The 27,500-nt window shown below is 38.5% G+C and overlaps 1 protein-coding gene across 10 annotated transcripts in view; it reads right to left on the bottom strand.

Annotated features, from left to right (window-relative positions):
• Positions 1 to 27,500, bottom strand: part of ZNF536 (zinc finger protein 536) — a 354,101-nt gene that overhangs the window by 276,107 nt on the left and 50,494 nt on the right. For 8 of the 10 annotated variants that reach the window (XM_049806413.1, XM_049806411.1, XM_049806421.1 and 5 more), the window contains exons 2-3: positions 22,370 to 22,464; positions 9,565 to 9,635 (exon numbers count right to left, since the gene is read on the bottom strand). The exons of 1 other annotated variant lie outside the window; for it this stretch is intronic. The gene's annotated coding sequence lies outside the window, so the exon portion shown is untranslated. The remainder of the gene's footprint in view (positions 1 to 9,564; positions 9,636 to 22,369; positions 22,465 to 27,500) is intronic. One more of the 10 variants, XM_049806416.1, reaches the window with a different exon arrangement.

Raw genomic sequence — 27,500 nt, 5'->3', positions numbered from 1 at the left:
TTTTTTCGTTTGTTTGTTTGTTTTTAAAGCCAGCCTGGAAATAGAGATGCTCCCAGATGTCTGTTTGTTCTTTGGAGCTGTTGGGTTGTACTGTCATAACTCTTAGCCTGATTTTTGCCTTTCTTTCCTACTTATCCTGCCTTTTCTCCCACTTATTAACCTGCTGGTTTCCACTCCCTCTCCTCCAATTTTAACATCTTTACTTATACCTAAATGCTGGTCAAATGTCTAACGCTGGTGAAATCTTTTCTTCCCTTGAAAACACATAAACATCTGGGGGGGGGGGGGCGGGGCTGTTTGTAGGGGAGATGATTTAATGATTTCTTGAGGCAAACAAGGGAAGCAGAAGAGGCTTTACCCTTCTTCCTTCCTCGTCTGCACTAATTTTAAGAGACTGACAACCCTTGTCTGTGAATCTCCTGACTGGTCCTCACCCCTCTTTCCAAATGCAAGGTGGATCGCTTCCCTCTGTTTCCTCCCATCTCCACAAGACACTCCAAAACCACCATCTTAGTTTTCACATTAGATGCTACCCAAACCAGGCTCACTCATGAAAGCAGCTCCTACCCGGCCCACCCAGCAGCACCGCTGCACCACATCAAAGTTCTTTTCCTTTCCTGGATGCCCACCTTGGGTTTGCCATGTACCCAGGTTCCAGGTCTACATAGCCCCCACAGCCTGTGCTGAGCCTTGGCTAGCTTCCTGAAATTTGAGATACACTGGGTGATCCCAGTGGCTCCCACCCAAGGCCATGAGCACAGGATGTTTAGTGGTACCAAAGGCCATCAGGGATCTTCTCTGGGAGTGCACACAGCACTGAGGACAAGGCTGGAGATGGTGTCAGCTGCCAGTCTGCTATTTACTAGTCTTATTTGTCCTAGTTGAAGGGCTGGCTCAAAGCAAGGAAGCGAGAGCACAGTCCCACTTGGCTATTTTAGGCCCTCTCTGAGTACGTTTACCACATCATTCCTCTTAACCACTCAGAGGGCTACATTTGAACAAAGAGGTCTTGCTACACACTACAGAAAACTGGGAGAGTATATGGAACTTTGAACTGCTCAGAAAAATTATTTGAAATATTTCAATTAAGATCATTTTAATCATAAATCAAGCAGATGTCAACAATCTTAAAAAAAAAAATAAAAAAAAAATTGTTCTCGGAGAAACGGTGGTGTTATTTCCAGGGAGACAGATTATGCCACGCAGACTGACTGGGCAAAAAGTTTGTTTGCCTCATACAGTACTAAGCATAGAAAAAGACACAAATTGTCACTGAAAAAGTTAGTACTACCTTAACTGATTACTAAATTGATATTCTTAGAGTGTTCGTGCCAAGGCTGGAAGGTCAGTCCCTTGAAATAAAGTATTTGGCTAATCTGGGAAAGTTTGCATTGACAATGCCTGTCAATAAAGACGGCCTTTGATCCACAAGGCTGAGAAATCCAGCAAGTCTTAACACATTATTATAATAAATAATATTATTATAAACTAAACTTAGAATGTAGACATAAACAGGATTGTACAAAAATTTTAAAAAGTTGCCTTAGATCTCCTTTTCTTGTACTTTTCTGGAGCTTTTCTGCCACAAGTTTTACACAAATTAAAGGACTGCCTACTGCTAAAGTTGACTTAAATATGGGTCTGCATTTACTGAGAGGTATAGTTTGCCCCTTAAAAAACCCAACTTGATGTTGTAAATAAAGCTGCAAGGTTTCACAAGGGATTGCTGCATTACTGAAAGCACACTAGAATAGGGTTAGGAAAACACAAGTCAGTGTTGCAGGACTGTGACTCCTTCATAAACAGAAGCCAAACTGTGTCAGTTTTCAAATAAGAGAAAAGACTTGCTAAAAGCTTCAAGATGTTGGGAAGAATGTGCCCTACAATGCCAACTTACTGCAATAAACCTAGCTCAGTAACTAGACTGCGGGCTTCTTTGTGTCTCATGTTCTGAATGCAGAAAAAAAGAAACAAGACCTCTGTGCCTCCTGCTATTGGGGAAAGAGTCTGAAGAGGACTGAAATCTGACAGCTCCTAAAAATAATAAAGCAACAAGTAGAGGCCGACATGGTGATTCTCAGAAAGGACTGAAATGAAAGAGCCGTAGCTGCTAAAATCATTATCATAGGTAGATCTGTTAAAAATGAAGCTTTCAGCAGAAAATTTGCTTCCAACCCAAAACAGGCCAAAACTGACATTGCAATATGGAAATGTTTACCTTAGAAAAGTCAAAACACTATCCTTAAATTCTGTCATATCTGTTTTAATATGCTGTATTACAATATAGCATAATGATCTAAAAACAGCGAATGTAAACTAGGCATTTCAACTCCATCAAAATATTTGCATAGTTTCCCCTGAAAACTTCAGAAAACATATATGTTAGAAATCATGTCAATCAAATTAAAAATTTTCAAGACAAAACATGTTCTTAACTATTCTTTTTTGTGAGTTTGTGGGTGGTGGTCTGTCCCCAAAAAAAGGAAAGAGCAATTCTGAAGAATAAAAATAAGCAGTGTAAATGGTTGGACGGTTGAAATGAAGGGGCAGGGGGGGATGCGAAGACCAGGTCTGAACAAGATTGGTCCACCTAATGCCTTCAGCATGCAACTGTCCTCCCTGAAACAACTCGCACACATCAAGTTCCCCTTGTGCTTCAGGGTTTTGCTCAACTGGGAAACATTCTCTGACCCTCATTCTCAGCTCAAGGATCAGTGCCCCGTCACTCCCCACGGGACCTACTGTGGGTTAGCCTCACTCGTGTCCTAATGCTCCCCAAATCACCCACCCTATGCTGCTACTTGGACATTTTTTGATGCATATGACCAGGACTAGCACAATTCTGCTCCTTTTTAGTTAGTGGAGAGGAGTGGGCGCCAACTGTGAGAATTTTCAACACCTTAAGTTAGACAAAACACCCAAACCCTAAAGTGTAAATTGTGGTCTCCCTGACCTACTCACACATCCCTTTCCCCTTCTGTCTGTACCCTTCAAGGAAAATTTCAGTTTAAACCAGAAAAATGTTTTAATGGTTTTTTTTCTAAAAAAGACAAAAACTGTCTCAAAATACTTCTAGGCTAACTTTGGGGGGGGGAGGGGGAGGGAAGGCTCATTTAACAAATGCATGTCCTGTTAGCAACCAAAATATTTTTTTTTAAATTATTAGGTCTTAGATTTTTCCATTGGTACTTTCTCTTTTCAAAATTTCTTCACTATGAATATCAGGTATATAAAAAACAGACCTTACCAACTGTTCATGAACTTATGCAATGGACATGGGTGAAAAAAAGAAATCTGTTCAGTGAAAAAATACAAAGATAAAATGTGCATTTCATATACGTTTGTTTTTAAGGGCTATTTCATCAGGATATTTCAATTGTTTCAATAAATACCAGAACAATTACTCCCCACTACAAAGAAAGACTTGGTCAAAGTTTTTGGTTTAAGGTCATGTTTGAGTACTAATATTTAAGCCAACTCAAGACTGGAAGCAGTAAAGAACTTGCAGGAAAATGTGTAAACTTTTTTTTTCCCCAAAGCCACAGTACTAGTAGTTTTCCTATTTCCATCATTATTAGTATAAAAAAATTAGTACAAAAAAAAAAAAATTTCACTCCTACTTTCATATTTCTTTAGATCTTAACCTGACATTAATGAGCAAATACACACTAGGATGATGATCACACTGTAGGATAAAATGGCTCATATACTGTGTTGATAAGTTAAGATGAAAGAAATCGAGAACAAAGACACAACAGTATTGTGGAGATATGTTTAGATTCCAAAATATTTGTATCAGTCAAAGATAGAAACACCCAAGACAAAAAAACAACTGATAAATAGAAACATCCACTTTTTTCCACTTGACTGTATAATAAAGATACTGTATATATTAAAGCATTACTCCATTACTATGCCTAGCTGCCACATACAATACACAGATACATTATATACATATTTTCCATCTAATCTCTGATGCATTTGCAGCTCCCATCGAATATCAATGCCATCCCTAAGCAAGCATTTGAGGATAGGATTTAAGTTACAGGAGACAAAGATGATCAAATGGAAACAGTACTGGCATTGAAATCCTGACCCTGATGATCAAAGTCTGTAGTAGAGGTCCTTTTGAGTAACATCTCTGACACAATTCTTCCTGAATCTCAGAACAAAGCATTATAATTTGCACTGGGCTGTCTACTGGACTATACTAGAGGACTTTACAGGAACTGTGGCTGCAAAATCCAGAAAGGTTACCTGAAGGGCATTTAATACAATTCCAACCCCCTTATAAGCACCATGACTCTAACTACAAATGTGATGCAGATGGCACATTTCTTCGTTTTTACTCTACTGGGTCGTGCCTTCATTTTCAATAGCAATCATGGGCCACAGCGTTTCCTCTCCATTTTCTTTCCTGCCAGATGAAGTTTTTTTCTCTTCCTGTGCTGATTGGTTTATTTACCCAAGACATCGTGACACTTTATTCCATCATAACATGGCACTGTTCCCTCAAAGTGAGACCAGTCACTAGATGTATCATTCTTAAACGTGAATATTAATGCCCAAAAGAGATGAACCGTGAGCATCACAGATGGACAAGACGGGATTAGACATAAATTGGTAACGGAATTGATAACAATTTACAAGTACGTCAGACACAATGGCACATCGTCTTGATCGACAAGAACTACTATTCACAAATTGCACTTCCACAAGCACCTTCAGTGCTCTCACCAATCAAGATTCATAATACGCATTTTAAGACTGGTATTTTTTTTTTATGGCATCAGCCTGATGCCAAGCACAAGTCAATAGGAAAACCACTTTCAAGGAATGAAAAGCTGAAGCAAATACAAAAGGTGCATGGGATGAATGCTGCAGCAGTCAACCACTTACACTTAAGAGAGAAGAAGAGGTTATAATCCAAAAGAGAATCTTCCAACAATAAAGTATGAGGTACTATATTTAAGGAACGAATGCTGAACTTGACCAAACAGTTCATAATAAATGCTATGTGATCAGTTGGGTTTTGATTTTGGTTTGTTTGGTTTGGTTTTTTTAACGTAATTTTGTGTTTAAAGACATTGTAATTGCAGCTAGAAACTGCAACTGTTTAAAAGTGCTGCCTAACAGCCCCATTACAAGTCAGGCACTCTAAGTAAAGGCATGCTCAGGGAAAAATAAAAACACCCCACACTTGGGATACTTTTTGTCTCAATGACTGGAAAAAATCACTTTCCCAAGAGAGTAATGTATCAATCCCAGTGATTCTCCTTCTTTTCTCCAGTTAATCTGAGTTTGCCAAAAACAACTGCTTAATGATATTATCTTGTGATTTTACAGCTACTTGTGTTGATGCTGCTGTACAAAGACACAAGCAGTCATTCTTGGTCATGTGTTTAAAAAACCCTGAATTGAGAATAATTTGAAGAGCTGCTTCTTAGAATTTCTTCCACTAAAGAAAGGTACGCATGATACTTCATTGAAAGAGTAAGTTAGGTCTAAAATAGGAAAAGTTAGCACAAGCAGAACACCAGATTAACACAGCTTTATTCCTTTCACTACACAAGCTAAACCAGGTACTTCTGCCTAATATATTCTGTGCCTGACAAACCTTCTGCAACACTAAGCCGAGTACTTTTTTGCTGAAAAGGATGCAAGCTGAAATTAATTTATTTTTAAAAAAAGAGAGCCCAAAGTCTTCCTACTTTTTGATTACTGCCAATTTTGTCTTTCAATTTACTTGTTCACATAGCACAAGAATTCACACCTTCATTAACTTAGTTTGTATTGGTGTTTTCAGAAGATGCACATCGCTGCTGCCCCATGCTAAAGCCAGGCCTTGCTCCAGCATGGCAGTCGACGCACACAGACATAAGCACAACTTTCTCAACCAGGTTCTGAACATTCCAGCTTCTTCCTTTTAACTTGAATTTTAGGTGGGTGAACTGTCTCTTTATTCGTTGATTTTTAAAAGCTATATGTAATTCTTGCCCCGCCTCTAATTGCTTTATATTAAATATTCACTAGAAATATATGGGAAATTTGCACATACTTCACAGTAACTATTCTTTTTGTTCTGGAGACAAAATAATTATTTACTCAGTTAAATTTATTATTGATTTTTTGCCAAATGAGAAACTGCAACCTGACTTGGTCACAGTGGCTCCACCTTCCTCCTCATAAATCTCCTATTGCACAACACTTCTCCTGACTGTGCCTCTTGCCCTTCCAGACCTTCATCTACGTGGACAGTCAAGGTCTCTGGGAAAAGGACTAGATAGGAAGAGCTTCATACAAATTTTGGCTGGAGCTGCAAGGCAAACCATCAAATGGTAAAGCAGAAGAGTTATAAAATTCATCTCAGAGGGATCTTCTCCTCCTCTCCTTCACAGGCAATTTGAAAGAAAGGAAGGAGATGAAGAATGGAAGCTTTTGAGAACAACCCAGCCAGGATAGACAATAAACCTGCATGCTACCCTGAGGAAACAGGGTGCAAAGTTCAGTCATATGTTTGTATTTCTAAAGAGTGTAAAATATCAAATACCCTTCTTGGAGAAATTCTCTCTCTAGTCTCTTACCACATTGCTATCTAACTATACAATAAATATTATCCTGCTCACATGCTTCTGTTTACTTAGCCTACATTATATTTGATGCTATCTGGCAGCATAAGTTTTAGTTCTGTCATCTTAAAATACTAATAGTTGTCAATCAAAATAGAAAGCGCGTAATAAAAATGTTCTAGAAACTAATAACCCTATATTTCTACACTCTCAACTTGGAGCTAAGCATTGCTAAAAATGAGATTAGTTATATGTTTGTACAGTGCTCAATACAATCAGACAGACGTCTAAACAACATCCTCCTAGAAATGAACGCAGACTAGATACATAATCATATAGAGAAAGTGTGTATATATTATGCAATATATGCAAAACTAAATTAATAGTATGATCTTCACTTAGCACAGTCTTTTGATCTACAAGAGTGTTTTGGGGAAAAACCCCACCATCTGCCTAGTGACACAGTGTCAGGTAGAGGATGAGAGAAAAGGGCATGGTCAATACCAAAGTAATTTATGGCAACTTTCTGCAAATATTTAGAAGTATGGAAGTACCAAGGAGATACACGTAGGACAGGTCCCTGAAGTTATGAAGTCCCTGAAGGGTAAACTGATCAATTTAAGATAAAGTGTCAGAAAAATATCCTTTGAATTATATCTGTGAAACTTTAGGGGGAACTTCACTGCTTGGGACCTTTATACTTGCTCTGGACAAAGTTATTAGCAAATACCCTGTAGGGAACAATCCTGCAATGTCAAGAAGATGGACTAGATGTATAACAGGCCTTTTGCTGCTCCAATTTTTATTATTCTAATCCATCACCCTTACTGAAGGTGGCGAAGTTTTATGTAGACCTTTAAAATTATGGCCATTAGAAAATTATGTCTGTGTCTGTATAATATATACACACATATGGATGTAAGGTTTGGTTTTTAAAAACTTGAAGTGCAAAAACAAATTCTGCACCTAATTTGCCCATGCTACAGCTGTAACTGCATTAATCTGGCAAGTGCAGATAGAAATTTCTAATTATAGTTACGTGAATGCACAATTTACATGCGTAATTGTGACAAGTGAACTTGCAACTTGGGCATGTAGCAACTTAAATATGTTTACTGTTGACAACATAGTAGTATTGGACTGTTACATGTTTATGCCATGAAACCAGGATCAGTCTGTGAGCTTTTCCCAAAATAGAAAATTAGAAATCCTGCAAGGTAGATAACAAGTTGACATCAAAGTTTACAAAAGCAGTTAAGGAGAAGTCCCACAAGGAGCTCTAAACAAAACGCTTCCAACAGGGATTCTCAAGGAAAAGGTGAAAGATTTTATTTGGCTCCCTTCTGCCCAAACCACTACGGTCTTTCTCATTTTTCTTTGTCCCCTTGTTTTGCAGAGAGGCTAGAACTCCGCATCACTCTAAAACCTGAAGTCCACTGAGGATTTTGTACCGACCATCTACTAACAGTAAAAGTCACTCAAATAGAGCAATGACTGCAGAAAGCACCTCTGTTCCCCAGGCACAGGATGGCAGAACTCTTTATGGATATGCAAAGGTGTGTTAAAGGAGGAAGATAAAGGTTTCACTTTGTCCATGCATGTTGTTGTTGTTATTTCTGTTATTCCAGAATGGAAATCCTCTTATTGACTAAGGCACTAGGCAATCACCCCCATATGAGTGCCAATAAAGAGATCCATTGTCTACATACTTCAGTAGGAAAGAGAAACAATGAAAGAGTATGGAGAAGGGAAAAGGTGTTTTCCTTTTAATCTTTTAGACTGTAATAGCCATAATTGGCTTTTCTATATAGTTTGGCCCTAGTTTGTCATAGTATTACAGTGAGAAACAGCAGCCTGCACCAATTTCTATACACAAATCTTAATGACTTCAATTGCTGCTAAGGATGCAGAATGGTGGCAGGATATGGCCATTCACCATTAAGGCCCTAAAGCCTTCATAATTACTGAGTATACAGAATATTTATTATAGAGACTATGGCAGGCCTCTTTGTGAGCTGCCCTGGGCCTGTTCTCTGAGCCACATCAAGCAAGAAGTTTAAATGAAACTGCTCCCAAGTTTCTGAAATGGTTTAATAAAACATATACTGACTGTAATATTCAGTTTATAGTAGAAAACTATTGCCCCTTGGTTTGAAAAATGACCTCTAGTTGGCAATTTTACTCTCAGCTTCATAGATTATAGTCCGCTGTTGGTCATTTTCTCAATCCACAGGGCAATACTTTTCCATAACAAGCTCCAACTGCAATCAGTATTTGTAGGCTGTTACACAAGTTGAGGATAATATGTCTCAACACATTCTATTATATGACGAAACAAAAGAAATAACAACCTGGTGACACAGACATATGGAGAAAAGCAGTGCTATTCTTCTAATGCTGAGATAGCAGAAAAACATATTTCTTTGTATTGTGCTAATTTATATTAAATTTAATGTCTTCAATACACAATAATCTCTAATTTGATTTCTTCATTAATAGTGTTTTGGTTTATGTTGTCTTATGCCTATTCTTATTTTAATGTAAAACAACAAATACTAAATTCTATTAGTATCAGATTTTAGAAATGACAGATCGTGACAGATAGCCTAACATTCTAAAATCACATTAAAATGTATTCACATAGATATCTTAAAGATCATTTGCTCTTGGGCACACAAAACATTCATAAACTTGTAAGTTTGATATTAGGAAATTCTGGTACAATGTAGTAGGCAAGCTGCAAGTAATTGTTTCAGCACCTACCTCTAGTAAATAAATACGAGATGAAATACCACATTTTGGAAAAAAAGTTTGCATATTTGATAATCAGGTAGATACACTGTGTTGAAGGGAAGTAATAGACCAGGAAGTGATGGAGATCTGGAGTCAGTTCCAAGATGTGCCCCGAACAGCTCTGCCAGTGACAGATGTTAAGAAAATCACCCCACCTTCCCAAACCGCAGTTACTCTGACCTGTAGCGCTAATACAACTTACCTAGCTGGCTGAACTGTGGTGAGGTTTAATTCTTTAACCAATGGATGACAAAAGCTCTTGTAGATCCTTTACTGTAAATGCAAAAGTATTTATAATTACAAGACTAATATTCATCCCCATCTGTAAATAAAACTCTGCAGTTAAAACGTGACACCCACCCATACTCAGAGCGAACGGGAACAACTCCTAAACTGAGGCTAGTGGAGTCAAGCCAAAGTGGACACTTTGCCACCCTTCCTCTAGAAATTACAAGTTTCGTATTTTTAAACAAATGCACCATATTTGCTGGGGATCTAAGATGTGCCAGAAGGAAGAATCTTGGCTGAAAGCTGTAATAAGACCCAGAAGAGAAAAAGGTCCATTGTAGACCTGTGTGGGCAGCTTCAGAAACTATATGCATCTATAATACTGCATTTTGAGATATTAAAGGGGCAGATATTCTTTTTCTTCATTCATTTTCCACTACTGTCCCTATATTATTGTTCAAACAGATTCACCTGCATTCTCTAGCTGGAATTTAAGTGGTCTGGATTCATTTAAACATGTACGAACTGCATCCATAAGCTATAAAACATTTGAGCTAAAGACTGTATTTGAATGTGATTACCAGAAGATGATGGCTCTTTATCTTACAAGTCTTCAAGGAATTTAGATGTCTAACTCATTAATAGTGTTTGGTGCATTAGATTTTACATTTTTATGATTTTAGAAGAAAGGTTTTCTAATACAGAAAAAAAAAGCAGCTTTTTTTTTTTCTCTCACATTTTTCATTTTAAGGTAATAAAAGTGGCACATATGTGCCATAGTGTAATGGATTAATTAAGGAATATGATGTTTATCCTAGGTCCTGAGTTGTACATCTTCATAACTCACTCATAAAAATTAATGTATTATACCACGCTCCAGAATGATATATCTATTTTTACCATACCTGTTGAGAATAGATTGTTCTAAATTGGATTATCCTGATATCCAGTGAGAAATGTAAAAACTACATTGTTATTTTAAGAATTTACATTGCTGTGTACAAAAAAACCATAATCTTCTCACTGTGCTTTTGAACTGTCATGTTACTCCCACTGTTATGAAATCATAATTGCTGCTGCCACACCTAAAATCAAATGCAATGCATATTGTATTTCTTCATACGCTGTGCATTTCCTACCTTAATCACAAAACCATGTACAGTATATTTTAGGACTATGCTTTCACTACTGACTGCTTTTGTATATAACTAATACACAACTATGCATGCACAGACTCATAAAATCTTCATTTCTAAAATCAACAGATGAAAAATCCCTAAATAATAATGTACAGATGTTTCATATTTAAATGAACCGTTGGTATTTAATGCTGCCAATCATACATGCAATAAAATTGGTGAATTTCAAGGTACTCGGCACTTACAACAGATTTTTTTTTTTTTTTTTATGAAAAGGTAATTTTAGGATGATGGAAAAAATGACTGTTCAATAAATATACAATGATAAATTTCTGATGTCATCTTGAAATTCCAATAAGTGGTCCACTACACTATATTGTTCCATGCCAATTCCTATTCCTTTTACCTCAAGAAAGTTGATTCTGCTGTCCTTAAGCTGCAATGCCTCACTAAAAGTAAATTATCTGCACGTTATCTGCAGAGTAATCCTCTTCTTGAATACAAGACAGAACATCAGAGTTTCTAATCCTACACAGATAGAGTAATTCACATCCACTGTACGTTTTACTGTAAAGACAGAGTAATACAATATGTTTGATAAATCATGTATGTGTCTGTGTACAAAGAAGGTTTATCTCCTTTCCTACAAGATGCATCCGTATTAAAACACACACACACAGTCCCCATGCTGGCACTGTAGCAATCTTTAGAAGTTCTATAATAGAGATATCTAAGTTTAAAAAATGAAGCAGCTCACAGGTCAAACAAGTTCCTGATGAGAAGTGCTTAACCAGAAATATTATTCCACTGATTGTAAGTTTTCATCCATACATCAAACCCTAGAGTCTATTGATTAAATAAAACTGATCTTTTTTTATTTCAAAGCAAAAGAGAATTAAATCATCCCCATTGTTTTCTCTTAATTTGGAGCTATTGCATTGTACACATTGGCCATGTGTCCTGCTTATAATTACAACATCCTTAAGGAGAGCTTATTCTACAATGACTGATCACAAGTTTCTTGCCTCTTCCTCTACATCTTCTGCTCCTGGTCATAATCAGTGGCACTTGATGGCCGAATATTCTGATCCCATATGGCAAGCGATATGATCCAAGATCTGCTAAAAATCAATAAATTCATTTGCTTCAGGAAATTCTGGATCAGGACAACTTTCAGCATATGTAAATACAAGAATTTACTGCAATTATACTGGCACATCTTTCCTTTCTCATACCTCTTTTTCACTGCAGAATTAGCTGCATCATGCCTTAATTTTGCTTGCAATCCTACATAAAGTAATCAGGCCAGGCAGCCCTTGCAAAGCCTTACCAAAGTCGAGGTCTGCCAGCTTAGAGAACAGAAGGTCTCTTTCAGCAAAACACATCGAAACACTGCATATCTGTATATTGCTGAGCCCCACATAGAATTGACTGGGCTCTGAACATACCATCAAATACTAACATAGCATGAAGATGTAACAGACTGCTAACAATGTCTTTGAAGAGCACCAACCAAAAATCTTCTTGGAGGTCAGTTTTGTGTTGGGTTTTTTTTTTTTTTTTCCTCCTTGTGCAAAAATGTCCAGGTTAGCTTGATAGCTCCCTTGGGCTACTGTGTCTCTAGGTCAGCCTTCAGCTTGGTTCCAGTCTATGTGCACAGTGTGGCTCTGTGCTGTGCAAACATCCTCTAACACTCAACACACACCATAATGAGGCCAGAAAACCCTGTATGAGGGATGTGGTTTCCATTCTGGAAGGTAATCACTGCTAGGCTAAAATGGTAGCATCAAAGTTCACTTATGTGTTTCACCCACACTTACAGGTGAAAGGACACATGCTAAACTCTATTCTGCTACTGTATATACACACCATTTAGTAAATTGTATAAAGTATTCTGAATATTTTTTTTAAAGGCAAGGAATTTTTAATGTACTTCAAATCTTCTTTAAATTAGCATCACAGACTAAGGTAAAAGCATAATTAGTAATAAAAGAATTAACAAAAAAAAGGAATTTATTACCTGTTAGTTATTTCAGTGTAATGGCATTACAGAAATGCAGAATGATGAGTAAATACAGACATTGGTAGCAGTTAAGAAGGCTGCAGCTTGGGCACATCCTTCAGTCCTTTAGTCTTTTTCCACTGGAAATCACTAGTTCGGCACCAGCAGAGCAAAGATGACAACCTTGCTTCTGCTAAGTCGCGCTAATTTCTGCCCATAGTGACATTCAGAAGAGGATCAATCAAGTCAGAGAGGTAAGAAAACTGTCTGCTTATGATATGCCTGTCACCAACGAAGATGAGTTTGTAACACCCTCCAAGCATCAAGACGACACACAAAAGAAACATTAAAAAAAATAAACCCAACAGATACTCTTGCAAAATATATCAGTGCAGTTCTCCAAACTGAAAAAGCAAAAGTCAGAAGATCAAGAACTCACAGTTAGGATTTTCCTATTAGTTAAAGAACACAAGGATTCTCCTGAAGTCTTTGATTGATATACGATCTTTTCTTTCTTTTCAGGCAGAACAGCTGTCCAGTGAACTAGAAGAAATAGCCCTGAAGACAGCTTTGTGTCTGATATGACTTTGAGAGGGAAAATTAGCCCAATGATAAGTGCTTTACATGGAACATCTAAGAAAAAAATAAAATAAAAATGTCATCCATGAATTTTCCTTTCTATTTGAGCAAGCAATCCCTATTATCAACTTGGGGGGGGGGGGGGGGGGAGGGGAGGGGAGCAGGTTTGCAGTGTTTGATACCAAAGAGAATAGGTATGTCCCTCAAAACTGGATTTGGAATGGACCTAACCAAAAAGAGGCAATAGGTACTTTTAAGACAAGGGAATTGGGCAAGCGGGGAGAGAAGCAGAGAATTTTCTGAAGATTGTCAGGACACAGTGACCTGGGATATATTGTAACTTCTTTCATTCTTCTTTGTAAGGAAATACTTTAAGAAAGGTGAACCACTCACACTTTGCTGGCTGATAAAGACACACAATCTTTGCCACAACAACTATACGCAGAAATAGCTTGACTATGTCCAAGAAAAAACAAAGCAATAACAACACAAACCTCAGCAGAGGTACTTGGTAAAAATTAGCGTAAATTTATTCAATCTAATGGAATTATGTATATTACATAAATGGAGCACTACAGCCACTCTGATAATTCAGTGAAGTTATGTTCAGATTAGAGGAAAGATGGCAGGAAATGAAGCCTTTCTGGAGCTTGTTAAAACAAGCAGTGTTTCGGCAGCATGGTGAGGGACTAAGAAAAGAGCCTTAGATAATGAACGGCCAGAATACTTGGGTGAAATTTGTACATCTTTCTCATTTTAAAACACATCTCATTGTGGCACTTCAGTGTATGGATGAGCACTGATGGCTGCTTTCACACATAGCTGGCAAAAGGAAGAGTAATTACAACTGTACTTTCCTTGAAGTAACCAAATCCAGTATAACACCAACAGTGGCAAGTAGTACATCAATGGTTTGTCCACCCACCCCTCCAAAGCCTCGTTGAACTTGCCACATAGATGATATTCTCTGTTAATTTGGTCGAGACTAACACGGGCTCCCACATATCTGATACGGCGTAGGATAGGTCTTGGCTTAGAAACACCTAGCAGAAAAGCATGATAAGCTTCTGCCCATCCTATCTCAGTGGCCCTTGAATCCTTAACCAATATCTCCTTGTTCACCCTGCCCAAAACTCTTTGTCTTTCAATACAGTGAATCTTTCCTCAACATCCCTCTCCCAACTTTCACTCTCCTCCCAGCCAAGCACCCTTTTTCCTGCCCCAAAGCCTTCCTGAATAAGCCCCCACAGTACACTTATTCCAGAAGCTAATTAAAATCAAATGAGATCGTTAGCATTGAGAAACTTAAGACAGTTACACATTCTCATATACGTTTGCACAGCCAGAGATAATTTCTGTCCCTTCCTTTGCATAACTTGAATGCCCTTCCTCCCCCTGTCCCAAACCCCTTCCTTCATCCCTCCTTCTGGAGTCCTCCTCCCCCCACATAAGCTGCCATTAACCCTATGCATCAGAGTGGTGTTCCCACCAGCTGTTGACATCTGCCTGCTTTTCTGCCACCTCACCTATCCCTCCCCTGCATTATCGAGTGCCAGCCCCTGCTCTCACGCAGATTTTAAATCCACAGTTTTCAGAAATCCTGCTCCATGGGATTCCAACAACAGAAGAACAGGAGATAAGAACTTAAAAGCATCCTCAATGTGGTGTCCCATCAGGAAGCCAACTAAATCTGATAGACACTGTCCTCTCTGACCCATAAGCAGGAAAGGGCTGAGCATTTAGAGAGGAGAACAGCAGTTCAGAAAACACCTTTATATAATTGGCCGGCATCACCTAACAAACAAAAAGCATTTACCTAGGTCTTTACTTTTGGACTAATTAAATCATGTTTTTAAAATAATAATAATAATTTCCACACATACATGTTACACGTATAGTTATATTTCTATGTTTCCCCTCCTTTTCCCCCACTTTTAGTTTGCAGTGACAATCAGCAATTATTTTACAGACAAAGACTCTGTAACAAGCTTACAGGATGTCTTTAGTAATAAGATAATTATTTGTAACTCTATAAAGAATTATAATTTTTAATTTAAAAAGAAATCAAATAAAACCAGCTTTCATCTTTCCTACCATGTGAAGAAAACATTCTCTGCCTACAACTCAAATTATCATTCTCTCCTTTGTGGAAAATGAATTGACCCAGAAAACTAAAAGGGTAAGAACCCATATTTGCTGGGCTTATTCAGCAGCCAAAAGTTCATGAAAAACACTGTTGTGTATCACATAGCAACCACTTGATGCCTATTGTTAAAATACAGTAGTTATTCAAAAAGTAAAATCTTGCATTCTCAAATAAGAAGCCAGGCTGCAATGTGTGTTTACTGTTTTGGGGAAATAGTCATCTTGCCATTTTCTCTTTTTCCATAGCCTTGGTATATTTGGTCAGCTATGCAATGTGCAGTTACCCACAGAAAAGAAAAGGAACACAAGAATTTTCCTCCAGTGTTCTGCTCACAGGATAATGTCCATTCAAAGCAACACTTGAGATCACTATTAAGAGAGTTAAGATGTGCTCTATTTTTATGCAGCCACACTTTTGGTAAAAATGTAATATTCCAGAGGAAGACCATGAGGTAGAAAGGGAGAGAAGCTTACCGCTTTTTGACTGAGCATTATGGTTGCACACTTTCATCACCTGTTCTCAAAGCAAGCTACTCTCAGGAAGTCCTTTACACATGTACAGATGTCCACATTGCTACTGCACATTTGCACTTCTTCCCAGCACTGTTACCTGTCACTACAGCTGTGCAAAAGTATGAAATTCACAGACATCTCCTACTCCACCGTTCCTCCAAATCTTTTGTGGGAAGATATGGTAAAAAATAAGATGCAATAAAAGTGACATTTATAGGGGAGGAAAGAAAGTCAGCTATAGAGTCAGAAAAAAATATTAACAACTTCTGTTAAACGGAGCATGTGTTACTCTAAAATATCTGAAAAGCAGTGGCAGATCACTTGAGCTATTCTGGCCTTCCCACATTTCCATGAAAGCTGAAAGACAGCCCTCAGTTTCAGTCAAAACTGCATCAGACTGGGCATTTAAATTATCAAGGTAAGACCAAAAGGGTTCTTCTAAAACAACTGCTAGAGGAGATGAAGGGAAGAATAAGAAAGATATAAACTCCCTTGTAGGTGCTATTATGTGCTATTACACAAATAGTACAACTTAAAACTTCAAGATAATGGCATTTTTCATACCAGAAGGGAATGGCAGACTTGCTTAGCATAACAGAGATATTTCATCAAGGCTGTGTACAAACAGGTGTGCAACATTTTTGCTAGCTGTAAGATGCTTGTTGAGATTATCTGCTTATCTAAAAGAGTGTTTAAATTCCTTTTGAGTAGTTAGATAGTGGCGGAAAGTAGATTAAAAGGGGGAAAATATGTGAACATAGACATTTTTGCCAAGAACCTTACTTTGAGCCCAGCTGTATCCAGGTATGTGTGTGCTGTTTCCATAGTCTCTGAAAAGAAAGTTGAGTGGTAGGCAGCAAACCCCACATGCATGCATTCAGCTGCTAAGGAAAAAGTGAAGAATTAATTGGGTGCCTGGGAGCAAAGAGGTGGGGGTTACAATTTGAGAGATGGAGAGAGATCTGGCTGTTTCCAAAACAGAATAGAAAGCATGGATGGGTTGAAGTTGCAGCTTACTTGCTGCAAGAGTTCCTGCTTGTCTTAATGGAAGTTCTTTACTGGAAGTCAGAGAAGAATGCAAAAATATCAGCTGCTTAACTACACATCTCAGCTGGCTTACAAAGTATATATTCAAACAGAAGTGTGTGTACAATTAAATATTTGAATCAGTCCAAAGGTAGATCAGTGCGTACTTACAGACAGGGATTGTCTATACAAAGGAAATACTTGGTTTGGTCATTGATCAGTGATCTGGCCATGACAGGATGTGGTAATTATACATGACTGTTGAATAGCTGTAGTTACAATAGTACAGTCATGTGTAATTTATCAGCAAGATACTGGCATACTTGATGAAACAAAGACCAAGCACACAACTAAAAATTAAGAAATCTTTCCCCTAAAACAATAAAGAGTATATGTTGGAGAATAATACAGAACTTCTCTAGCACAACTCAAATTCTCCTCTGAAAATGTATGCTTCTCTCAGAAACAGATTCCCAGCACAGGGACTGGTAATTTATGATCCACCAAAATACTCTGTTGAACAGAAAAGTAATACCTACCCTGCGCCTATGCAAATCACTAAGAATAAGTGACTCTAAGGACCAGTAAGAACAAAGCCCAAAACTCCTATCAAACATTATTTGAGGTTTGAAAAAGTCAAGACAAAGTGTAATTTTTTTTAAATGGGGATAAATTGGGATTTCTGTAACAATTGACTCATTTTGCCTGCTTTTATCTAAGGATCTCAAAGAGCACTCCAAGTGTTAATTAAATTACAAAGCATTTTTGAGACAGGTAAATGGTATTATGCCCACTGGGGAACAGAGAGAACATTTATGTTTCATTACTAAAGTCACACAGTAATTCAGTGGCTAGTAATATAACCGAAGAATTACCGGTTGCCACTTCTACTCATTGACCTGATGGCCTCACAAGAGATAAAATTAGCCCTAAAAGCCAAAACTACTTCCCTCTTGTGCTTTTCTGTCTTCCAAGAATTAGGCCAAGATTTTTAAATTTTATTTTATTTTTCTTCCTCTGCTTACTGGGAGGCCTTTCTTTCAGTCACACAAAAGGAGCCACTTCCTAACCCACCCAAAGTGTGTTAAGGATCACAGTACAGCAGTGTGGATAGGAACCTAAACAAGAGAAGTGAACTGTAATGGTCTCGTTTAAACAGCTTGCACAGCTTCATCAGGATCATCTTCTCCCTCTTCTAACCAGCCATACTCCCAGAGATGACACATAAAAGCCATCAGAATGAAGGTGGAAAGATGTACAGATGAAATAATCCTTTGCTGGTCAATTCACTGACTTCCAATCCTACTTTACCAAATAAAAAGACATAAAACTACCCTAAGGAACCTGGTGCCTCATACGCTTAGTATAATAATTTCCCATTGAAAGGAACAACATAAGAAACTACCAATGAGGCCCTGAAAATGCTTCAGACCATGGAAAAGTCTATCCTGCAGTCTGCTACATCTATTTTGAGTTGCATGTAGAGAGATGAGGGAGAAACATATTGCTGACCATTCTGTTCTTAGCCAAAAAAAGAAAGCCACCATTTTTCATTCAGGCTTGGTCCTGACTAGTGTAACTGTAGGATCCATGAGTAATAAAGCAGTAAGATATAACGCAATCTGCACAACAGACAGTCCAGTGACTTACAGTGCAACCTAAGGCATCTCTAATTCAAGACCAGTACAGCTCTGTTAGAGCTTTAGCAAATTATATCTCCATTAGTAAACTGATTTTGGAGAGCTCTTTATAAAAGGTTTTTCTGTTTCATAAATAATTATTTATTAGTTAAAACAGGGAAGCATCTTTCTGAACTTTAAACCTTTTGAATACAATGTTAAACCAAGATTTCAGGCTTTATTTCTGCACCACCACCACCACCCCATTTCTTGTTATGTCATGAAGTATCAGCTATGTGGAAGAGATGAGAAGGTCTTTGATTTAAATGACCAAGGCTTAAGATTGTCTTTACCATGGCAGAAAATAAAGCTGCTGCATATATTTCCAGTAGTAGTATTATTGTTATATGGTATGACAATCATCATCTTTTTTTCTTTTCCTAAAAATACGTCTAAAGAGCCACACAGTTTATATGCTGCATTCAAAATATTTTTCTTCGTTTACATTGATTGCATATTTCAAATCATGTTACAGCTGTATCACTTAGCCTAAATCAAATAAGGAATCCACATAAATGCATACACACACTTTCCTTGTTTTTAGACAGTGCCAGTATTGACAAGATTAAAATATTTTTCTCATTCATTATTTATTGTGATATGCTGAAACATTAAGAGTATATATTTAACAGAACATCACAAAGTAGAGTTAAAGTGTGGACATGCTGTTTCATTTCGGTTTTACTGCAACAGTGTTAAGTATGTGACTCCCTGACTGCAATAATGACATCTTTGGCTGATGAAGATTTAAGATGCTTTGCAAAGATGCAGTGTTATCCAAACTCTTCAGCCATGCTGATTAGGAGCATTATTAAAGAGATGAACCCAAGACTAGAAAGAGTGCCATGACTAAAGTCCCTCCTGTTGCAGAGGACTGAGGGAATAGGTGCTCAGTGCAAGAGCAGCAGCAAACTCCCACGCTGTATGAGGTATGTAACTGGAATGACTGGAAGGCAGTCATACATACACAACTCCAACATTTTTATGAGCACCAACATTTTTTGTTGCCAAAAATGTGTCCTCTGGATACTTTCTCTGCTTCTAGGGTGAACTGATACTACCTGACAACTAGAGTTTGGGGTCAAGCAATGCTATATCTGGTTGAACATCAAATATAGGGTAGATTTGTACAAATTTGGTTTTCAAATGTATGTACCTTGGATTGAAAACCACAGACATAGCACCGCACGATCCCTGTTTCCAGCTCACAGTTGGGCACCATTCTGCATGTTTCTACTGGCAAAAAAAGCAAGGAAATGCCAAAGAAAGAGCACCAGCAAAGCAACTGCAACCAAAACTGGTACTGCTGGGCGGAGGAGCACAGAGCTGGCCTTCTGTAGTATGTGGTAGTATCTGGGTTAGGATGCAGAAAAAGAAAGAGATATTCTAGCCCAAATGCTTATTCTTGCATACTACAATCTAAATATACCCCCTATGATAAATACAGCAGAATAATCAGAAGGTACTGAATGCTTAAAATGCACCCTTAACAAAACAAAACAATGTAATGCATATCTCTCTTTACACGTCAAACAATTTGCCTAACAAATCATAATAATGCAGAATGATATAAAATTCACCCATCAAGCCCAAATGCATGCACGAAGATTACCATGGCAAAGAATTGTGAATTTCATTAAATATGTTAAAGGCAAAAAAAAAAATTCAGCTTTGAAAAATAGTAATCCTGTCTTTCAACAAAAATATTATAGGAAGCTATGAATTTGGTAGATCTGAATAGGATGTTGGTACATGTTTTACTAAGGTAATATAATGGCACACTATTATTAGATCACATTAATCATTACTGTGCCAAAGGCACTGACAGCACCACTGAAAAGGATTGAAAGGGCTGGTAATGGATATAAATTACCCATTGTGTGATAAAAGGATTTTTACTAAGAAGGTAAGAATAAAACAGCAAATTTCTAATATAACTGTTGTGTAAAAACCAAAATAAAAGTAATCCAGTCAGTAATATCCACAAAATCAGAAAGTAAGCACTTTTGAAACAAGATAAAGTCACAATAAAAACTGTATACAATGTAAAATTAATTTCGTGGTGCATAACATTACTATCAATTTAAATAGTTTACATGATGACCTCTAAGGGGTATGGTCAAGAGAAAGGTAAGCTTTGTTAATTAGAATCGAGTATGAGCTTCTGCATGCATATTTTAAGTTTGGGGGCTTGGAATTTTTTCTTTGGTTTTTTTTTGTTGTTTTTTTTTTTTAACCTATAATGGCTTCATGACACCCCCCTGAAATTCCAGACATGTTGAGAGTTTTCTGTTTTCTGCATTAACATCACAACAAACAGCACATCTTTCAGATGGCTTTATTTGGATTCCAAATGCTATTACAAAATGAACCACGTCTTTGCTGAGCTATTTAACCATTTGATTGAAACCATTTGTATTACTAATTGTCCAGTACTGTGCTCCTCCTTTACTCTAGCAAGTGTTTCTTGATATTAGTAGGGCTCAGTGAAGTGAATTGGTCAGATTACATCCTTATTTACAGCATTAAAAAATCCACATATCTTCTCTGAAGTTGATGGAATTATTCTAGAATCAAGTCACTGTAATTCTTTTTGAGTCAATTGTCTAGAATAAAATCCAGTAGCTCACATTCAATTAGTAAGTTTTAAAAATTGAGCCATATTCTTAAATGATATAAATTCCTAAGTACAGACATCAATCCTGAAAACACTTACATCTATGCTTAACTTTACTCACGTGAGTAATTCCATTAGCATCAGTAATTCAATACCTGCTTATGCATTTGCAGTACTGAAGCTTTAATATGCCTGAATTTCCTTTCACTTACATCAGCTATAAATCAGCACAATTCCTCTGAATCACACAGTTTCTACTGATTCACAAGATGTAAAAATGAGTGGACAATCCAGTATAACAATTATAATAAAGAAATAACATAAGAATTTGATTTGGGAGCAGAAGCTATCAGAAACTTTGATTTAAGAATCAATTAACGCATGTAGAATATAGAATTAATTATTGGTTATTTCCTAGGAAGCTACACTTTTATTTCAAACTGGGGGCCAAATAACCCAATTCTGATTTCACACTGATTTCCACACCAATCTGATTTCTCAGACTTTACAGGAGCTTTTCTTCTACTGCACTGGAATAGCTCAGAGGAAAAATCACATATACAGTGTAGTACACCCCTCCACCCACTGATTTTCATGGGTGGTGTTCTCATACTAATATACAACAGAATATGGTTCTTAATAATATGCATGAGATGTTCTATTGAACTTATGGAAAAAACAACAACAAAAAGTGATAAAATGAATTTAATCATGAGTGTCATGGATGTTTTTTAAAATCAGCAGTCTGTTGATAAAGTAATAAATGATGATTCATGTCTTACACAGTTATTACATATCAACTACGTAAGATGAATGTTCATGATTTTACCAAGCAGAATTTTTTCTTGAAAAATCTATTTGTAGCTCACTACACCCTGAAAAAACTACAGAAAAAGTTTTGCTAAAGACATAAACACAATATTTTTGAAGATGTAAAAAAACATGTGATAACAGATTTTTAAATCTAATTTAGGTACCTCACTTTTATGTATCTTTTGAATATGGAAAAACAAACCTAAAAACTCAGATCCATAAGCAGAAGAAAATGTTATGAGAACAATATAAGTAAGTATTCTTACCAGTTACTCTTAAACCAACGAATCTGTTCCCTGGCTGAGGAAATTCTTAAAAGACACGGGATAGGTACTGAAGGTCACAACTGTAAAAATAAAACCTGTGAAAAATTTAATATGTCAAAACTCAGTGTTTGAACCAGATATTTATGTTAAAATATTACAACGCCACCTCAAGCAGACAATCTACAGAGCAGCAGAGAGTACTAAGAATTGGAATATTAATGGGATTAACACCTTTTATTTTTTAAGCCTTCATAATGTACATGTTTGGTGGTCATTTCATTTTGGGAACTGAAGAGTTCTTTCAGTTCTGGATTGTTTTGAGAGGGAAAACCTCTCCTCAAGATAAGGCTGAGGAACAGAATGAAATTCTTCTGATCCTTTCCCCTAGACAGTGCAGCAAAAGAGGACAAAACAGGATAAAACAAAAGTTGCATAGCATACTCCAGAAACCCAGATATTCTCTTTGACATTGATATTCTAATCTTTCAAACTGAGCAAAAAGAGAACAGCTACTAATTGTATTTTTACTTTTTTTTAATTCCATTTTATAACAGAAATAAGTCCTTTGTAGATGATCTCATCTAATAAACCCTACTTAAAAGAGATAAGAGCCAGCAGTAAAAGCCAAGCCAGAATACTTCCAAGATATTTGTCAGTAGTGAATTTAGGGCCATTACATTAGTAAGCAAAATAGAAACAAAAACAAAGGGCATTCTTAGAGCAAAATAAAGTTCATTTGACTGAAGCTATAATCTGAAGAATTTATGACTGAGACTTCTAACTGTGTTTATTCCTATGCATGTCTAGCAAATGAAATTAAAGGTCACTTCCAAATGATACACTTTGTACATCTACATCAACCAAACTATTTCATACAGCAGGCTCTGGCTCTGAAACCCCAGTTCAAGCACCACAGCCTTAGGGCTTCACCTTACCAACGCTAATTTCCCAGAGAAGCACTGACTTCTCCACAGACCCCCAGCGGCGGGCTGGAGTAGTCAGTGTGTACAGAATTGCATCCTTCATTTCTGTGGGAAATAATTAAGAGCTTGGCCATTTTACTGCATTTGGTTTAAATTGGTCAGCACCCACAGGACCACACTGCTGGGCAATGCCATTTGTTGACTTGAAGGATAAACAATCTTGAGGACTCCTATTGATGATGAAAACAATATTAAATAATTCTGCAAATTAGGAGTTCACTACTAAGCAGCACAGCCCTCCATGAGTGCAATACCAATACAACACTTTTCATGTATCCTCCAAGATCTCTCCAGACTCCACCTTGTCCTGATTATATCCAATGCAAAATGCTGCTGCTGAATGTCCCACTTTGTGCCACCTCCTCTTCTTACTCCTCTGGTTTCTCCACCACATCAAACACAGGCTACTTATTTTCACTTTGATGGTCTACCACAATTTTTCCTGATTCCCCCTCCTCCCCCCCTCGCTTGCAGATTGAACCAGTCTTTATCACACACTTTGAAATGTTTTCCAAGTGATAATTCTGCCATACACCTTCTCTGACATAGGAGAATTACCCCAGTAAAAGCTTCAAACCCCTCCTTTATAACTCACATTTCCACAGTTACCTGCCAACAATTCAACAGCAGACATCTGGTTTGCCATCACCACTGTTTCTCACGTGTAGGAACACATTTCTTTTTTGCTCTCTCCTCATGCCTAGTTTTCTTTTACATGCCAATTGCCTCTGGTTTTATACTTGAATTATAAGCCCCGAAAGGCAAAGCCTATCTTCTCATTACATATTTTACAGTATTGAGCTTAATGGGTGGTGAGCATGTACAAGCCATTACTCCAATCTGGTACCCCATCTCCCACAGGTATACCCAGCTACACGAGACGCAAACCAATGGGCAGTCAAGCCAAGCACCTACAGTGTTGGCTGGAGAGAACAAAAACCTTTTGTAAATGGTTAAAAAACACCCTTGTCATCAGATTTCGTCTTCCCAAATATGAAATCATATCTAGATAGGATTCAGGTCCCATTTATAGCGGGCCATATCATTTTAGAATCCAAATAAGTGAATTTTGGTTACGATATTTGGACACATGGGAAAAGCAAATTCCTGGACTGTTACATATAAACATAGGTCCCACCCAACATTTTCAGTTGCATAGTGTCTAAAAACAGTGACAGCTTGTTTGTCTGGAATTTCTGCTGTTGTTGTTGTCTTAAAACCTCAAGATATACCTTTTCAGTGTTTACTTGCAGCTCATTCAATGTAAGAAAGCCAAGAAATAGAAACAAAGAAGATAATAAACTGTTAGGTTTCAAAACTGTTACCGTGCTAAACAGGTGCTTAGTACTCCTACGCCGACATCATAGACTACATTTTCACTATGCTATTACAAGGCTACTTGTGTTTAAAAAAAAAATTCAGATTTTACATACACGCTCATGACTTGCAAAATTCTAGGAATGATTCTCAAGGGGCTTTCACTAAGATGCTTTATAAATTCTGATGACAGACAGAACACAGTAAGGCTTCATCTCTTAAAGTCCTGTACTGATTTGTTTGGAGGCTTCGTGTCATTGATCAGCATGTCAATGTCTCTTGCAATCTGCTTTCCAGTTCATGACTGTGAGTGAACCCCTCAGGTTTAAAACCTTAAATGATTTAAGGTCTGTGATACATAACCTTACGAACAAATTGGGAAAATCTGTAGCTTTACACATTAAACTGTAGCAGAAATGATTTAAAGCCTTATAAAAAGGTATTTTACTTACCTGTGCTAATATTATTCCAACACATTTGACACTGACTCTGTAAAGCAGATATTTTAAAGGTACAGGCAGCAAGCTGCATGGAAACAAATTAAGATAGTTCCACTTAGGTCAAATTGAGCCAGTTTACCAGTGTCTAATACACTCGCTGGCATTAAAAAATTGCACCGTGAACCCCTACAGACCAATTTATCACGGTGAAGCCTCCCAGAGTAACACTGCCATGCGGTTGCGCTCAGCTCAGCGAGTGAACCTGTTCCCCAGGCACACCTCTACCCCCGAAGAAGAAACCCCAAAGGCCTTCAGAAAGAGGATGGTAAAATAAAACTACTATCGAGACATAACTGGGGCAGAAGGGCACAATTTTTGTTCATTCTTAAACACGCTTATGTAGCTCATTCCTTGAAACAAATTACAGACATTAAAGGGAAAAAGCAATCTCTCGTCCCATTGGTAAGTGGAGGCCAGAAGGATTTCTGCAGGTTACAGATGGAAATCTAATATACAGCAAGGGAAAACAGATGCTTGAGCATGGACTTGTTCTTACAATGGGACTTTCCACCAAATACTGAGGCTGCAGAGGCTTCATCGTGAGGCTCGTAGCACCACATCCCATTCCGGTTAAACTCAAATGACAAAACCCCTGCTAATCTCAAGAGGACAAGGCTTGGGCCCTCTGTAAACAGTGTACCCTTTCTGATGGAATGAGGTGTCGTGTTTAAATAATTATTCCCTATCAGCTGCTTTTTGAGGGCCTCTTGAAATGCCGTGGCATAGCTTCTCTCACCCTAGGCACATCAGAGATGCAGGGACAGAGAGATACACAGGCAGGGAAAGAGGCTCAATGACAGGACAAAGCCAGCCCAGCAGCCGTGCGGGACACCCTTCACAGGCCTCCATGTGAATGTGGCATACATCATAAATGCAGGATAGGACCAACAGGGCCTTAGGGGTCCATTTAGTGTCACTGGGAGTTACATGCATAAATGAAGAGAGATAAACAGTCCCTACAGCAGAATGTTGGAATAAATCTCGGTATTTTTCCACTGTTCCCGAAAAACATGAGAGCTGACACCACTTTTCGCAGGCTGGGCCATGGTTTCCACCCGTGCCACCGCAGCCTCCCCAGCCGAGTCCCAGCCATGCACCGGTCCTCCCTCATAGCTCTGGCATCAGACCTTCCTCCCTGCGTGCCCTGCCCAGACGCTCGGAGATCTCCAACACATAAAACTGTCTGCCTATAAATACAAGGTATTTAAAAACTCAAATCTCACTACAACAGGATTTGCCCACGTCTCCTGGCAAATCTGAAGTGTCTGATCTAACATCCTTCCAGGGAAGCTCCTTTACATCACCGAGATCACGCGACAAACTACCACTCTCATTTTTCTTCCTGATGTAAGCAAGCAAAAGACAGCAAAGAGAACAGGACAGGAATGCACATCATTTTAACTTCTGGGGAGCCAAGGGGTTTGCAAGAATATTTTATCAAAGAGGCACAACTCTCTTCAGTTCCTTACGTTTTTCTACACACGTTTGTGCTTCAAACACCCCAGTTTGCATCTATTTTCCGCAGCTTCTACCTTGCTGCGTTCTTTGGCACTAACGCCACCATCAGCCTGCCCCTTTAGGACTAGCTATCAGTTGCAAAACTAATCACTTACTTCAGCAGGGTGCTGCTCCTGCCTTTCACGCTCAGGCCTAATTCAAAGCCCAAGAAGTCAGGAGACATCGTTTGACGTGGTGGCGGTGGTCGGATCAGGCCCTGCTGCAGACCAGCAGCTCAGCACGACTGCCAACAACATCCGTACTGCTGGTGGCGAGCACGGTTTAACTGCGACTTGGCACTTGCCACCATGGATTTGGAAAGGGGTAGGATCCAGCCCCAGGGGCCACATCATGCCCTGGGAACATGCAGGCACGCTTCCCCTGGTGTCAGCAGGAGGTCCCACTGTTGCGCCATCCTCCGGTAATCACACGTTGGGGGAAAACCTTGCCCACCGCTAAAGTGGGGTCCCCAGGGGCAGAGGAGGAGGAGGGGCAGGAGCATCCCAGAACAGCAACCCCAGGGGACAGCAGCTGCTGCCCTCCTGCCCCAGTGCTGCAGGGCAAGTTGGGGGTCTCCAGTAGCTGCTGCACATCCCAGACCCCAAGGACCACCTCTGCCAGCTGGGGTGCCCCAGGGCCTGGCACACAGCTCCCCTGGATGACACCTCTCTGGGCCAGCTCACATCCAGAAGCTACTCTGGGTGGCGGCGAGGTGCCTGCGGAGCAGCACCCGCACCCTGCATCCCTGCCCAGTGACCCCAGGGAGATGTGCTGGGGCTGTGTTCCCCACAACCACCCCGAGCCCTGTTTTTTCTCTACCTGGTCTTTTTCCCC

This window comes from Accipiter gentilis, chromosome 7 (genome assembly GCF_929443795.1).
Source record: "Accipiter gentilis chromosome 7, bAccGen1.1, whole genome shotgun sequence".
Classification (NCBI taxonomy): Eukaryota; Metazoa; Chordata; class Aves; order Accipitriformes; family Accipitridae; genus Astur; species Astur gentilis.
The sequence above is the reverse complement of the archived record's forward strand: the minus strand, read 5'-3'. Positions and strand labels throughout refer to the sequence as shown.